This window comes from Pinus tabuliformis, chromosome 6 (genome assembly GCF_031772625.1).
Source record: "Pinus tabuliformis cultivar Carrire ecotype Pingquan chromosome 6, CPIR1, whole genome shotgun sequence".
Lineage (NCBI taxonomy): Eukaryota > Viridiplantae > Streptophyta > Pinopsida > Pinales > Pinaceae > Pinus > Pinus tabuliformis.
Window position 1 is genome coordinate 1,678,133,495 of NC_142292.1, and position 17,704 is coordinate 1,678,151,198.

The window sequence follows — 17,704 nt, forward strand, 5'->3', positions numbered from 1 at the left end:
TCTATACTCCATTGCCTACCCCTAATCAACCTTGGGAATCCATCTCCATGGATTACATGTCGGGCCTTCCTTCTACTAAGCATGAAAATGACTATGTTTTTGTAGCTGTCGACATATTCTTGAAGATAGCTACTATCACCACCTGAAAGAAGAATATCACAGTAGAAGTCACTGCTAAACTCTTCTTTGAATGAATGGAGTACACTTTGGGATCCCACAATCTATCATATTAGATCAGGACAGTAGGTTCCTCATTACATTTTTGTCTAGTTTCTAGTTGATGCTGGACACCAAGCTCACTAAGTCCACAACTTTCCATCCCCAAAATGATAGCCAGACAGAGGTCATCAACATGTTGATCATACACATTCTGTACATGTACAACTCAAAGCATCCACACACATGGGATGAGATCCTCCCCTATGTCTAGCACATCTATAACCTAGCTCTCCACAGCTCTACTGGTCACAGCCTTTTTCAGGTGAGCTTGGGATTCCATCCACTATGTCCCATTCATGTGGCCATACCATTTGTAATGACTCAGGAAAATTCAGCTGATGTCTAGTATGAAGCCAACAAGGAAAATAGCTTCATTGAGCACATTCAACACATCCGCTAATAGGTCCATGACAAATTGGACAAAGCCAATGCTAAGTACAAGCAGCAACATGATCAACATCGGGTGCCACACAAGTTCTAGGTGGGTGACAAATTTTGGCTACATTTCTAGAGGGAACACCTCACTGGGACCCATCGCAAGATTCGTCCACTTCGATATGGGCCATACACAATCACCAAGGCTATGGGAGTGATGAGCCCTAGAAATGGGTAATTATATGGGCTCATTTTACCTCTTAATTCAACTTAATCCACCATTCTCATTAGTTTATTGCATGTTTTTTATCATATTTATGCTAATAGAGTGAATTGGGTTAGTCATTATGCCAAAAAGTCTAATGTGTGCTTTATAGAAATTTTTGGTCAATTTTGAGACAAAATCAAAGGTTTAATGAGCACTTGGTAGCTAAATTTGTGGAAGAACAAGGGAGAGGATTTGTAGGAGGGTGTCCCCTTCATTTATGAGCCCTTACCTCGAATTCTCCATCAAAAACTTAGAGCACAATGCCAAGGGGCAGCCAAGCAAGTCAAGTAGGACTGTTGTTATCTTCAGTTCCAGGAAGCCGAGTTCCTTGATTTTAGGAGGACTGTTGGAGGTTCCCATTTGTATAAATAAGAAGGATTACGGCCTTAGTTTAGTTAGTCAGATTTTAGTTAGATGTAGCCACTTGATAGTCTATTTTCGCACTTGAGTGCAGCGTTGTAATCAGCTCATTCTCGAGCTTCTTCCTGCAGATAGTTTTGTGATGTAACTATCATTTTCTTATCAATGAAGATGAATCCAACTTTACACCAATTCTGAGCTTTCCTAGGGGGCTATAGCTCTTGGGGTTGGGCCCAACCCAACTGCCCAGTACCTCCTTTGTGTACTTTTATGTGTTTTTACTGCATTCATAGAATAATTTCTGCTATTTAGGGTAAATCTTGCTTTGTTACTTAGGTTGTTTTTGATGATTAAGATAGTTGTTCTTGCTTCAAGTTAATTTGATAGTTTGATAACAAAAAATATCCACAAAAGGGCTACCAAGTAGTCCTTGATTTCCTCTCTCCCTCCTTGGGACCATGAATTGAGACCAAAGCACACTTGCTGCTACAAAAACACTGTTTTTGCCTTCCAATGCAATTGCTAGTGTTAGAGTTTGAGTTGGAAAAGTTGATATCAGTTGTGTTTTCATGCTTAGATCTGTTCTTGCTCAGTTTCCATAAGCTTTCTTACATGATTTCCTATCTATAAATTTTTGTTCATCATGTTTCTGGTTTTTAGGTCAGATTAGGTCAAAATAAATAAATCTTTGTTTTTTAGTCTTTGCTTGGATCAGTTTTGAAAAGTAGTGTGCAGAAGACCTATAATACACTCCAGCCTGTCCTTTCTCCATCATACAACCTAATCTAACCCCTCTCTCAATATTTCCTTCACTCATTCGCCATACTTTCCCAACTTGCCCTAATTTCTACATTTTTGTGCAACATTGCTTTCTTCATCTTTGAACAAATCCAACCATCTTCATCACTCCTGAGCTTCATTTACTAGGTCTTAGACCCCTTATCATCTCTATCCATCCTTCATTTCCACTTTCCCACTGTTTTTCCACCATCAACCCTCTAAAAACCACTTTTGGCTTATTCTTGTAGAACTTCCAGTAGAATTTCCTGTAAATCCCCTATAGCCTCCTGTAGAAGTTCACGCGAGTGATTTTTCGAGATCTGAGAATAGTGGAAATTTCTAGAATGGTGCTAAGGACCCCTTCATTCCTCTCCACACCTTCCCAACCTCCTGCAAACGCCCACTCCATTTTCTTTCGCCAATAAACCTTTGCACAGTAAAAAAAATAGTTAAAACACATGCATAATAATTCTACATAAAGTTGCTCAAAAATACAGAAAGATGATTTTTCCATATTTTCCTTCAGAAGTAGCTTAAACACATGCATTTTACCTTTTCAACAGTCAATGGCATCCATTTCAGTAGCTTACATCTCTTTTCTTGCACAAGTAGGGTTAATTGGTAAAACTAGGGTTTGCTAGGGTTTGCGTTTCCTTTCAGCTTTCATCTTCTTTCTACAAGTAGACTAGCCTCTTTTGAGTTAGCTTTCATCCTTCACAGTTGAAAGCTTCTTCTAAGAACTCATAGAAGTTGGCTTATGCTCCTAGCAAACTTGTGCCAGCTAATCAAGTGATAGCCTGTAGTAAGAGCTAGTACTTGTGCATATAGCACCGTCGCTTCCAAGTTTGTTACGAACTACCAGGTTGATAAAAGTAAAGTAGGGAGTCCCAAGAGTTGCAACATCATTGGTGCAATACTAGAGCTCACCACCTTTTTGGTGCCATTGCCGAGGAAGCGTTAGAGTACTTTGTGATTACTGCTTTCTTCTATTTTTTTTGCAACATTCTGCTAAGCAGTTTATTTCATTTCAAATTCTGCAGTTTTCATTTCAGCAAGTGTAGATTAGACATTTCCTACTTTCATTTCAATTCCACGATTTCATTTCAGCAAGCGTAGATTAGCTATTTCCTGCTTTCATTTCAATTCCACAATTTCATTTCAGTAAGCATAGATTAGACATTTCCTGCTTTCATTTCAATTCTGCAATTTCATTTCAACAAGCATAGATTAGCTATTTCCTTCTTTCATTTCAATTCTGCAATTTCATTTCAGCAAAATAGATTAGTCCTTTCCTGCTTTCATTTCAATTCTACATTTTCATTTTAGCAAGATAGATTTTAGTTAGTTGCAATTTGCTGTTCAATCAATTTCATTTTTGCAGGTACAAGAAGAGAGAAAAAAACAATAATCAACCAAAAAGATTTCCTTTCATGCCTTGTAGGAGTAGAGATAATTCAGAAAAATGTTTGCACAACACCCCCACTACTTCACATAGCCAACCCTCTCTTTTCTTCGATGGCTGTGATTAAAAAGAACCCTTAGGTGGACAACAAGACATATTTGAGGAACCTATAGGGGAGAAGAAGAAGAAAACATTCCTCTTGAGCAAATGGCTGAAAACAGAAATGTTGGGAGTAGTACCTTTTCTTCCAACTCATCCATTGAAGGTGAAATTAGAAACATGTGGGAAGATTTCAAGAGTGAGATAAGACAAACTATTGCCATGCAAATGGATACCTTGTGGATCCAAAGGAAGCAAGAGGAAGTCGAGAGGGCTTTAGCCATCTTTTGTCCTAGGTGCACTAGAAAGCATCCTAGGAATGAATGTCCATTACACTCTATAGAAGTGTCTTTTGTTTGTGAAGAAGACCATCCTACAAATTAGTGTCCTTCCTTGCCCGGAATTAAAGCTGCATATCAGAGGGCCAAAGGCTCCACTGAACCACACTATTTCATGAACCAAAGGAGGCCACATGGACCCATACCTTACCAACAAGGAATGCAAGGGACATCACAAACCTATTATAACCCTTATCAAGCCACTTCCATGCCTTCTTGGGGTCCCCCTACTCATCCTTCCTGGTCCACTCTCCCTCCTTGGTTGTATCCATCTCAATACCATGCTCCTCCAGCTGCTCATTCGTTTCACTCTTATGCTCATCCATAGCCTCAGTGGAATGCACCTCATCAGGGGTGGAGGCCCCAGTACAACTCTCCTCCTGCTCCTTTGTCTCCACCACCTGCTCAACCACAACCATTACCTCCTGCTCCACCAAGGCAACTCCAAATACTTGCTCAACCAAACCCAAACCCCAATAATAAATAGGCCCAGCAAGTAAATAGTGGGGAACCACCATTTCCAAACCTACACATTGGAGTAGCTCAACCCAATTACAATGCTGAGGCACAACAAGTCCAAACAACTCCTCTTGAGCTCAATGATATTCACCATAGCTCAGGAAGAGTATTGCAAGAAAGAGATTATATTGATATCATTGAAGGACCACATCCAGTAGAAGAAAATGCAAAAGAGAAGATCAAAGAACCATGGGCTGCGCTTAAGAGAGAAAAGACAACAGAATCAGAGATCGAGAGAGCTCCCTCATGGTTACCATCAAATCCTCCATGTATTCAGGAGAAAAATCAACAAAAAGAGGAAGATATGAAGGTCATGGTAGAAGAAGATATGAAGAATGATCCAGATCAATAAAAGGACCAAGGACATCATAGCTATATTGAAATATGGTTCCAGACGGTCACTAAGTTATAGTAGTACTCTGTTCCTCAACTATTCTTGATCCCTTAAAAGTCAAATCATTTGGTCTCTAAAATCCAGATACCTGTCAAAGCATGCATTTCAAGCCTCCACATCATTTCGTCTATCATCTCGATGTGCACATGGCTCCATTGGAAGTATTCTTATACTTGAAAATGATTTTGTTTTTCAGGTAGGGTAGGGTAGAAAAAAAAAGAGAAAAAGAAAAATGAAAAATAAGAGAAAAATAAAAATCTAAGGTGAAAACCTCCTTGGAGGTGCCTCAGATTGGCTCATTGATTGAAAACCTTCATGAGGCAGTCAATGGGTTGGAAAGAATAGAAAAGAAAAAAGGAATAAGATCCATGGGTGAAAACCTCCATTGTAGGCACCCAGGGTGGACAACTAGGGTGAAAACCTCCTTGAGGCGCCCTAGTTGTTTTCAAAAAAAAAAGAGAAAAAGAAAAAAGAAAAATGAATTTCAAGTTGTATTGCAGGTCTGCAAGAGAACTTCAGGAAGCAGTAGCAGGTGCCAATAAAGCTCTGAAGCAAATAAAAATACCTATCCTACCATCCCTCACCCTTCTCCATCATTTTTGACATTCTTTCCACCTCACCGTGGTTCTTTTCTGAAAACTGTGATTTCTACAGGAGGATCCTATAAAAATTACATAGAGCTAGAAATGGACTTCAAAATCAGTTTGAGTAATAGGGAAGCTTCATAAAGGGTTTATAAATCCTCCTACAGTCTTCAAACCCCTCTTCCATAATTTCCATCCCTGCATCACACCCCAAGCTCATTTTTCCTGCTATCCAAAAAACTGCAGAATGCTCTGATATAAAAATACAAAGAGCAGAAATTTGTTTTTTTCCCTAACTTAAAAACCATGCATCCATTTAAAAAATTGTTACATGGGGAGTTGTATAGGGACGATGGCAACATGCCCAAGCAATTTCAGCCAATTCTAGTGCAAGTTTTCTAAGAAATCAGCTTCCATCACCTTTAGCCATTTTTTCATTTTCTCCATATCTGTGCATCTATTTAAAAACATGTTTCATGGGGAGATGCATATGGGTGATAGTAACCTGCCCAAGCAATTTTAGCTAATTCCAGTGCATGGTTTCCGAGAAATTGACCTCTATCACCTTCGGCCATTTTAAGTTTTTCTCGAAATCTATGCATCCATTGACCATAATTTTGCTATGGGAGGTGCATAATAATGATGGAAACATGCTCAAAAAATTTCAGGTCCCTCCAGTCTAGTGTTTGGGAGCTATGGACAAAACAAGTCACTGTCCTACAAAAATCTAGCATCTGCAGCATGAGGGTGCAAATCTGAAGGTTGAAGTAGACTCCTGAAGATCAAATCCATCCATAAAGGAACCTGCACAAATCATAGCCACATATCAGTAATCAGACAAGCATGCATCCACAGAAACAGAGGCATGCAGCAAAAGGAAAGGCCACAACACATCACAACAAATGCATTCGACTTCCAGGTAGGTGACTAAACCCATTCCTCTGTTGCATGAATGTAATTTAAAAACTACATGGACATTGAGATGGTTGTGATTAAATGAGATCAGTGGCCAACTAATTGGCCACCCTCGTCTAGTTTAGATAGTGCCTCATCCAGTTCTACAGCGCTCAACCGGAAATCATACAGCACATGCGTATAGTCAACTCACGAGAAATTTAAAAAATAGGTAGTGGCAGATGTTTTGAACTCCAGCACAACTAATGTCAAGTGATTAACAGGTAGAGAACATACAGTTTCATAATAACACTACAGTGGGGACCAACGGTCTGCATGGGGCCAACATAAACTTGGCCAGTTCACCCTCCATCACCGGAAGTCTCCATAAACAGCCGTAAGAACTCATCTTTGAAATACTCTCACCACCTTTGTTTCCATTTTACCATCGTCCTTGTAGCTGCAACAAGCTCTATGCCACCTCCATAGTAGTGAATCAGTCATTCTCTGCCATTTCTCAAAACCCTCCTGCTTATCGGTATTTTACAGGAAGCTGTAACAATTCTACAGGAGCAGGAACACCGTCTACAAGAAGATTTCTATAGGAAGGGAAGAGAGCAGCTCTGCAGAAGAAAAATATGAGATTTTTGTCAAAATTCGAGCTTGAAATAAGGTAGGCTCAGGAAACCTCTCTGCATATGACTTATTTGAATAAGGTGGTGAATTAAAAACACAACAGTGGATTGAAAAAAGGAGAGTGAAGCTTAAAACTTTGCCTACATATTTTCCCTGAGTTCTACACAGTTCTCTATTTTCTTCTCTGCATCCGAAATCTGCTTCCTCCTTTTTCAAATTCTACTGTCAGGAAAATACATGCAACCATAGAAGCCAGACTGTGTGAAAAAAAAATCAATTTGCATACCTGTCTTCTCTCTGAAAAGAACTTGTGTATTTATCCTCTATTCTGTCAAAAAAAAAAATCTTTGCAAAAACAGAAAGTCAAATTCAGGGTAACAGCAGTTTAAAACAGTGGAATCATTGCAATTTGATGTTGTAAGGAGAAGCATAAGGGAAATCCTTTATTTAGTTTTAGGAAAAGATAGAATTCAGCTATCCTCTGTTTCAACTTTGCCCGCTTTTCTCACCTGAGCATTTTTTTCTGGTTAACACACAGAAAGAAGCACTCAACACCATAAGGAGGATAGGCTAAAGGAATTAAGAGGAGAGTTGCCCATGGTAAGGCACATAGAAAGCAGTAAAATATCCCAGCTATAGGAAGAGAATGAACTGTTGAAAAAGAAGTTGCAGCAACAAGAAGTTCATAAGGGAGATAGGCTGTCCATTTTGGGAGGGCAGCAGTAGCAAGAAGGTCCTCTAACAGACAATGAAGCAACGGAGAAATAATAGCAAAAGGGAGAGCCACAAGTTGATGTTGAAATGCTAATGACACTGATACAAGAAAAAGAGTCTCAGGTAGTAGATGAAGTGTATATTTTGAAACAGTAGTCACAGGAAAAAGAAGCCCAAATGGCCTGCATGGCTAGTTGGGCAATAGAAGCCTTGCAATGTAGAAGCAAACCAGCAGTGAAGAGGAGGAGTAAACTGAAGAACTTGAGAAGAATAGTAATGAAGAAGCACCAGACATTCAAACAGAAGGAAAAACACAGAAGAGAAAAAGTAGGCCTCCATGTATTTCAAGACCAGGAGAAGAACAACAATTCAAACAAGCAGAATAGGAGAAGCCATGGAAGGACATGGAAAAGAAGGCAGAATTTTATGGCACACATGAGTAGACCACATCAGAAGATTTGGATGATAGGGAGGCCACCAGGGCCATCAAATATGAAGAGATAGATTAGTTGCTCAGAGGATGAGCAACACCTTCAGTAGGGGGGTGATGATGAGCACCAGAAATGGGTAATTATATGGGCTCATTTTACCTATTAATTCAACTTAATCCACCATTCTCATTAGTTTATTGCATATTTTTTATCATGCTTATGCTAATAGAGTGAATTGGGTTAGTCATTATGCCAAAATATCTAATGTGTGCTTTATGCAGATTTTTGGTCAATTTGAGACAAAATCAAAGGTTTAATGAGCACTTGGCAACCAAAGTCATGGAATAACAAGGGAGAGGATTTGTAGGAGGGTTTCCCCTTCATTTATGAGCCCTTACCTCGAATTATCCATCAAAAACTCGGAGCACAAAGGCAAGGGGCAGCCAAGCAAGCCAAGTAGGACTGTTGTTATCATCAGTTCCAGGAAGCTGAGTTCCTTGATTTTAGGAGGACTATTGGAGGTCCCCATTTGTATAAATAAGAAGGATTAGGGCCTCAGTTTAGCTAGTCAGATTTCATTTATATGTTAGCCATTTGATAGTATATTTTCGCACTAGAGTGCAACCTTGTAATCAGCTCATTTTCGAGCTTCTTCTTGCAGACAGTTTTGTGATGTAATTATTATTTTTTTATCAATGAAGATGAATCTAGCTTTGAACCAGTTCTAATCTTTCCTAAGGGGCTGTAGCTCTAGGGGTTGGGCCCAACCCAAGTGCCCAATACCTCCTTTGTGTACTTTTATGTGTTTTTACTGCATTCATAGAATAATTTCCACTATTTAGGGTAAATCTTGCTTTGTTACTTAGGTTGTTTTTGATGATTAAGATAATTGTTCTTGCTTCAGGTTGATTGGATAGTTTGATAATAGAAAAGATCCAAAAAAAGGCTATCAAGTAGTGCTTGATCTCCTTTCTCCCTCCCTGGGACCATGAATTGAGACCAAGGCACACTTGCTGCCACAAAAACACTATTTTTGCCTTCTAATGCAATTGCTAGTGTTAGAGTTTGAGTTGGAAAAGTTGATATCAGTTGTGTTTTTATGCTTAGATTTGTTCTTTCTCAGTTTCCATAAGCTTTCTTACATGATTTCCTGTCTATAAATTTCTGTTTATCACGTTTCTGGTTTTTATGTCAGATTAGGTCAAAATAAATAAATCTTTGTTCTTTAGTCTTTGCTTGGATTAGTTTTGGAAAGTAGTGTGCAAAATATCTGTAAGACACTCCATCCTACCTTCCTCTATCATACAACCTACTCCATCCCCTCTCTCAATATTTCCTTCATTCATTCGCCATACTTTCCCAACTTTCCCTAATTTCTACATTTTTGTGCAACATTGCTTTCTTCATCTTTCAACAAATCCAACCATCTTAATCACTCCTAAGCTTCATTTACCAGGTATTAGACTCCTTATCATCTCTATCCATCCTTCATTTCCACTTTCCCACTGTTTTTCCACCATCAACCCTCTAAAAACCACTTTCCGCCTATTCCTGTAGAACTTTATGTAGAATTTCCTGTAGATACCCTGTAGGCTCCTGTAGAAGTTCATGCAAGCGATTTTTCGAGATCTGAGCACAGTGGAAATCTCTAGAAGGGTGCTAGGGACCCCTTAGGTCCTCTCCACAGTTTCCCACCCTCCTCCAAATGCCCACTCCATTTCCTTTCGCCAATAAACCTCTGCACAGTAAAAAATAGTTAAAACACATGCATAATAATTCTGCATAAAATTGCTCAAAAATACAAAAAGATGATTTTTCCATATTTTCCTTCAGAAGTAGCTTAAACACATGCATTTTACCTTTTTAATAGTCAATGGCATCCATTTCAGTAGCTTACATCTCTTTTCTTGCACAAGTAGGGTTAATCGGTAAAACTAGGGTTTGCTAGGGTTTGCGTTTCCTTTCAGCTTTCATCTTCTTTCTGCAAGTATACTAGCCTCTTTTGAGTTAGCTTTCATCCATCATAGTTAAAAGCTTCTTCTAAGAACTCATAGAAGTTGGCTTAAGCTCCTAGCGAACTTGTGCCAACTGATCAAGTGACAGCCTGCAGTAAGAGCTAGTACTTGTGCATATAGCACCGTCGCTTCCAAGTTTGTTACGAACTACCGGGTTGATAAAAGTAAAGTAGGGAGTCCTAGGAGTTGCAGCATCATTGCTGCAATACTAGAGCTCACTAGGGAGCTAATGCTTTTGAGCTCAATGTTCCCCCACTCCTTGGCCTACACCTAGTGTTTAATGTGGATCACCTTCAACCATACTTTCCACCATTATAGGACATATCCGACATTGCTGAACAACTCACACCAAAAGAGTTAAATCTAGACGACATGGAACAATTTTCAACTGATAAGATCATGGACATGTAGATGAAGAAAACTCACCAATAGATGATCCAGTTGTATCGAGTTGTCAAAGTCAGCCAATTCCTACACCAAGGCAAATTGCTCACAGGGGATCAATTTCAGCAGAAGTTTCCTCATCTCATGAAGGAACTCAATGCAATGGATACCATTACTTCCTAAGGGTGGAGGATTGATCTAGGTGGATATTTGTGGCCAACTGCCTATTCCACTTGGACCCTCGCCATATTTTTTTTTTTTTCAGTGTCCTTAATTGTAGCACAGTTTAGTATTTTTGCCAATTTTTTAGGTCCTGAACTTCCAGAGCCGTTTTGAGGCCCTAAATGACATTTTCTTAGTTAAATGCATATAGATATGTCTAAGGTGACCAAGACAATAGATGTAGTCCTTCGAGATATCTTTCTAACAAGGTATCATACACATCAAATGAGAAAATATGACCAAGTTACGACCCTAGGAAGTGAGCTACCCAACTAACCCGAACGGGGCCCATAAACCCTTGGTGTTACGTCTCGTTGGGGCCTTATTGTAACTCAGTTTAGAGGCATGTACCCATCACATCTCTTCTCAGTGATAAGCTACCATCGCCTGAGCTAGTCTTATTTCCATTCTGTTTGTAAGCATATTTCAGTATTTCATATTAATGAAATTAATTATTATTTCTACTGCATCTCTGTATTTATGGTTATATCTGTAATTTTTTGCATTCCTATTTAAATCCAAATTAGTGGTATCAAAGTGGTGTTCTCTTTCTATTTTTTTCTTTGGATGTCCCCAACCAGGTCGGGATATAAGGAGCTAGGGCTCAATCTGTTGAACCTTTGCAAGATCAACCTCACAAACCCCGATGACAGCCCATGGGGGAAGAAAAGAAAGACAAGGGAGTAGGAGATCCTATCAAAATATTTCTCGAGGAAGCCTTCGAGAAACAAAGGAATGCGATGATGGATAACTTTTCCCAGATCCTTCAATGGTTGCCCATCGGCGGTGCATCCAGTTCCAATAGCCACTCTGGAGGCTCCATACCTTTTAAGGTACAAGCAAACTTTGACATTCCCATATTTGAGGGCCAAAAATATGCAGACGCCATAGATAAATGGTTAAATATGCTAGAATGATATTTTCCTGTTCATGATTTTTCCAGTTGAAAAATATTACTTTTGCTCTTCTAAAAGCTGCCCCCCATGTCAAGGACTGGTGGGAAACCTACTATGAGAAAAAGGATGAAAGTATGACCTCATTGTTTGTAGCCACTCCCACTTGGAATTTGTTCTGGGATGACATCAAGGAGCAGTACTACCCTGGTGAGAGCTATGAGGACAAATACATAAATTGGATAACGCTGCGGTAAGGAAGGGACCAATATGTGTTGGAGTTTACCAATTTTTTTCATACCCTTCACACGAAGTTGGGTAACAAGGATTCTGAGAAACATTTGGTACTAAAGTACCATGGCTGCCGGGAAAGATACATCCAGGATGAGATGAAGTTCCTGGACATCTCCTCACTTGGCACGGTGTACCGATACATCATCAAGATTAAGTAGAAGCTTAAACAGAAGAAGCTAGACTTTGGATTTGAAAATATGAAGAAAGGGAAAGGTGACCCCAAACCACTAAACAAAGAACAAAGCCAAGGTCGCATGGCCCAAGAAAACTAGTTAAATCCACAAGAAAAGAACAACACTATGACAATGAATAAGGACATGGGAAAGTGGTGTTAGTTTCATAAGGGCTCCATCCACAACACAAGTGAGTGTCGGGCCAAGCAGTCATAGGTGGCCGAGCTAAAGGCTACAGAGTCAGATGGATGTTTCGAATTTGAGTCAGAACCCAACAAGGGCAATGAAAAAGGGAATCAGATTACCGATGTGGAGCCCAATGCCACCATTGCCACCACGAAGATCCAGAAGGAGGAACCCAAAGATCCAGAGGACGAGGAGTGTCTTTTCCACTCCTAGATGTGGGTAAAGGGTTCCCTGCTACAGTTCATTATTGACAGCAGGATCCAAAAGAACCTCATTACAGCAGAGGTTGTGAAGCAGATGGGATTACCAACCACAATACACCCACAACTGTACACCATCGAGTGGATTCCATACATCATCGATCCCTTCATGGATGAGGTATTATGTGACATTTCTCCCCCTTGAAGTTTGTGATGTATTATTAGGCCAACCATACTTGTGGAAGTGACATGCTCTGTATGAGTCAAGGCCTCGAGCTGTTATTGTTACCTTGGGAAATACATTATACAGGATACCAGATATAACACCACCTACTGCCATCTCTTTGGTTATTGCAAAAAAATGGAGTAAGCTCATTTCTAAAACCGCGAAACTTGTTTTCTTGATGATACTCCCTCAGGGAAAGAAGAAGATGGTGGCCATGACCTCCAGACAGGGCCCCTCCACATGAAAACAACACATGGACAAGGTCATGGAGGAGTACGATGACATCTTCACCTCCCCCAAAGTGTTGGCTCTGCACTGTCACGTCAAGCACTCCATTGATCTGACCCCAGGTGCATCATTGTCCTATGGACCAATCTATCGACACTTTGTTCTAGAGAATGATGAAATCAAGAGGCAGATTTAGGAGCTGCTATAGAAAGATCACATATGGATGAGTTCATCACCCTATGGGAGCTCGATCATGTTGGTACGGAAGAAGGATGGTACTTGGAGGATCTGTATTGATAATCGAGCATTGAACAAGATCACTATTCGGAATAGGTACTCGATCCCACAGATTGATGACCTTCTAGACCAGCTAAAGGGGGGGAAATATTTCAGCAAGATCGAGTTGAATTTTGTATATTAGTAGGTAAAAATCGAGCCCTCTAATGTGTGGAGGAATACCTTCAAAGCCAAGGAGTGTCTTTTTGAATGGTTGGTTATGCATTTCAAGTTGAAAAATGTTTCTGCAACCTTCATGATGTTTGTGGATGACATCTTGCAGCCATTCACCAACTTATTTTAAGTGGTATACTTGAATGATATCCTGATCGTCAGCCAGAGTGGGGAAGAGCACCTCCACCAAATTTGATAGGTTCTCCAAACATTGTGGCAACACAAGTTGTGAACCAATTTGGAGGAATGCACTTTTGGAATGACCTAGGTTCAATATTTGGAATACATTATTGATGAATGGGGGTGCATGTGGATCCATCCAAGATCCAAGTCATTTGGGATTGGCCAGCCCTAACCACTCTGAAAGAGCTCCACAGCTTTCTGGGTCTTGCCAATTTCTACCATAGGTTCATGTTGGGGTTCTCTCATATCAGTTGGCCCTTGAGTCAAGTCACCAATAGAGGAGTGAAAGAAAAAATCTTTTGGTCTAAATATCAATAGAACACATTCACGAAGTTGAAACATCACCTCTGCTTCTCACCAGCGCTCACATTACCATACTTACAACAACCCTTCTATATCAAGACAAATGCCTCTAACTATATAATTGGGGCAGTTGTTACTGAACAGGGGCATCTAATGGAATATCACAATGAGACACATTGAGACACAATCCATAAGTATCCCACAAATGACAAAGATATGTATTCCATTGTGCAATCTTGCTGACAATGGAAGCATTACAATTTGGAAAAGGAAACATTCATCAACAAGATGATTATACAAATTTTGAGCATGTACAACTCAGAGAATCTACGCACATGGGATGAGAGCCTCGCCTATGTCCAGAACAATTATAACTAGGCTCTCCACAGCTCAAATGGATGCAGCCCTTTTCAAGTGGGCTTACGATTCCATCCACTATGTCCCATTGATGTGGCCATACCATTTGCAGCGACTTAGGCTGATTCAGCTCATGTCGAGTCTGAAGCCGATAAGGAAAATAGCTTCATTGAGCACATTCAACACACCTGCCAATAGGTCCACGACATATTGGACAAAGCCAATGCTAAGTACAAGCAATGACATGATCAACATCAGGTGACACACAAGTTCCAGGTGGGCAACAAAGCTTGACATTTGCAAAAGGAGAGCCTAGTTGGGCCCGACTGCAAGATTCACCTACTTTGATATGGCTCGTACACCATCACCAACATTTTTGGAAATAATTATTTTGAGCTTGGCATTCCCACATTCCTTGGCCTACACCCAGTGTTCAATGTGCTTTGCCTTCAGCCATACTTTCCACCATTACTGGACACATCTGACATTGCTGAACAACTCACACCAATAGAGTTAAATCCAAAATGCATGGAACAAGCTACAACTAATCATATCATGGAAACACAAATCAAGAACACTCGCCAGCAGAAGGTTCAGTTGTATCGAGTTGTCAAAGTTGTCCAACTCCTGCACCAAGGCAAATGGCTCACCAGGGACCAAGTTCAGTAAAAGTTTCCTCATCTCATTGAGGAACTCAATGTAATGGAGACCATTTCTTCATAAGGCATGAGGACTAATCCAGGTGAATATATGTGGCCACCCGCCTACTCCACTTGGACCCTCATCGTTGTTCTTAATTTTTTTTCAGTTTCCTTAATTAATTGTAGCACAATTTACTATTTTTGTTAGTTTTTCGGGCCTAGAACTTCTGGAGCTGTTTTGAGGCCCTAACCCACATTTTTTTGGAAAACTGCTTCCAAAAATTTAAAAAAAAATTGAGTTAGAAACTGTAGTCCTCAGAGATATCTTTACGGTGAGGTATCATATGCATCAAATGGAGATAATATGCCCAAATTACAACCCCTGGTGTTACATCTCCTCATGTTAGGGTTTTGGTTGTTTAGGGTTTTCTCTTATTATTCAATAATAAAAAGGCCCTTGAGCCTCATTGTAACTCAGTTCAGAGGCATGTAGCCACCACATCTCTTCTCAGAGATAAGCTACCATCGCCCGAGCTAGTCTTATTTCCATTATGTTTGTAAGCATATTTAAGCGTTTGATATTATTGAAATTAAGTATTATTTCTGCTGCATCTCTATATTTGTGGTTATATATGTAGCTTTTTGCATTCCTGTTTAAATCCAGATCAGTGGTATCAGAGCGGTCTTTTCTTTCTCTATTTCTCTTTGCATGTCCCCAACGAGGTTTGGATATAAGGAGTTAAGGTTCGATCTGGTTGAAGCTTTGTAAGATCAGCCTCGCAAACTCCGATGGTGGCCCATGTGGGAAGAAAAGAAAGACGAGGGAGTAGGAGATCCTATCAAAATATTATTTGAGGAGGGCCTTGAGAAATAGAGGAATGCCATGATGGATAACTTTACCCAGATCCTCAATAGTTGATCACTGGTAGTGCACCCACATCCAGCAACCACTTTGGAGGCTCCAAGCCTTTGAAGGTACAAGTAAAATTTGACATTCCCATATTTGAGGGCCAAATAGATGTAGACGCCATAGATAAATGACTAATTATGCTGGAAGGATATTTTTATGTTCATGATTTTCCAGTGAGGAAAATGTTACTTTTTCTCTTATCAAAGTTGGCACCCACATCAAGGACTGGTGGGAAACCTACTGTGACCAGAAGGATGAAAGTACAACCTCACTGTTTTCAACCGCTCCCACTTGGAATTTGATTTGGGAAGCCATCAAGGAGAAATACTACCCTATCGAGAGCTATGACGATAAATACATAAAGTGGACCATGCTGCGGTAGGGAAGGGACCAAGATGTGTTAGAGTTTACCAATGTTTTTCATACCCTCCACACGAAGTTGGGTATCAAGGATTCTGATAAACATTTGGTATTGAAGTACCGCGAATACCGACAAAGATACATCCAAGATGAGATGGAGTTCCTGGAAATCTCCTGACTTGGCACGGCGTACTAATATGCCATCAGGATGGATCAGAAATTTACCTTGTTAACCATGACATACTATGTGACATTGCTCACCTTGATGTTTGTGATCTATTATTAGGCCAACCATACTTGTGGAAGTGACATGTTGTGTATGAGTTAAGGCCACACGTTGTTATTGATACCTTTGGAAATCATTTGTACAGGGTATCGGAGGTAGCACCACCTACCGCCATCTCTCTGGTTACTACAAAACAATGTAGTAAACTCATTTCCAAAACCGGGACATTTGTTTTCCTAATGATACACCCTCAGGGAAAGAAGAAACAATGGCCATGACCTCTAGACATGGCCCCTCCACATGACAACAACAGATGGACAAGGTCGTGGAGGAGTAGAAGGAAATCTTCACCTCCCTCACAAGGGTGCCTCTGCACTATTAGGTTAACCACTCCATCGATCAAACCCTAGTTCATTCATTTCCCAATGGACCAATCTATTGGCACTCTATTCTAGAAAATGATGAACTCAAGAGGTAGATTTAGGAGTTGCTGCATAAAGGTCACATCTGTCTAAGTTCATCTCCCTGTGAGAGCCCAGTCATGTTGGTACGGAAGAAGAATGAGACTTGGAGAATATGTATTGACTATTGGGTGTTGAACAAGATCACTGTATAGAATAGGTACCCTATCCCATGGATTTATGACCTTCAGGACCAACTCAGGGGGGAAAATATTTTAGCAAGATCGATTTGAAGTCTAGATATCACTAGGTACAAATCGAACCCTCCGATGTGTGGAAGACTGCTTTCAAAGCCGAGGTCATTTTCAAATGGTTAGTTTTGCCTTTCGGGTTGACGAATGCTCCTGCAACCTTCTTGAGGTTGGTGAATGACATCTTGTAGCCATTCACCAACTCACTTTTAGTGGTATACTTGGATGACAAGATGTCAGGAAGTACATTAGATCCTGCACTACCTATGCCATTGCCAAACCAACCATCAAGAAGCAAGGCCTCTATACTCTGTTACATACTCCTAGTTGACCTTGGGAATCCATCTCCATGGATTACATATCGAGCGTTCCTTCTACTAAGCATGGAAATGACTTTGTTTTTGTGGTCATGGATAGATTCTCGAATATGGCCACTATGGCAGCCTCAAAGAAGAATATCACAACAAAAGCCATTGTTAAAATCTTCTTTGAATGAGTGTGTTTACACTTTGGGATCCCACAGTCTATCATCTCAAATTGGGAAAGCAGGTTCCTCAATACATTTTGGTCTAGTTTATGATTGATGCTAGACACCAAACTCACTAATTCCATAGCTTTCCATCCCCAAACTAATTGCCAGACAAAGGTCATCAATAGGATGATTATACACATTTTTTGCATGTACATCTCAAAGCATCCATGCACATGGGATGAGAGCCTCCCCTATGTAGAACACATTTATAATCGAGCTCTCCACAACTCAACTAACCATAACCCTTTTCAAGTGG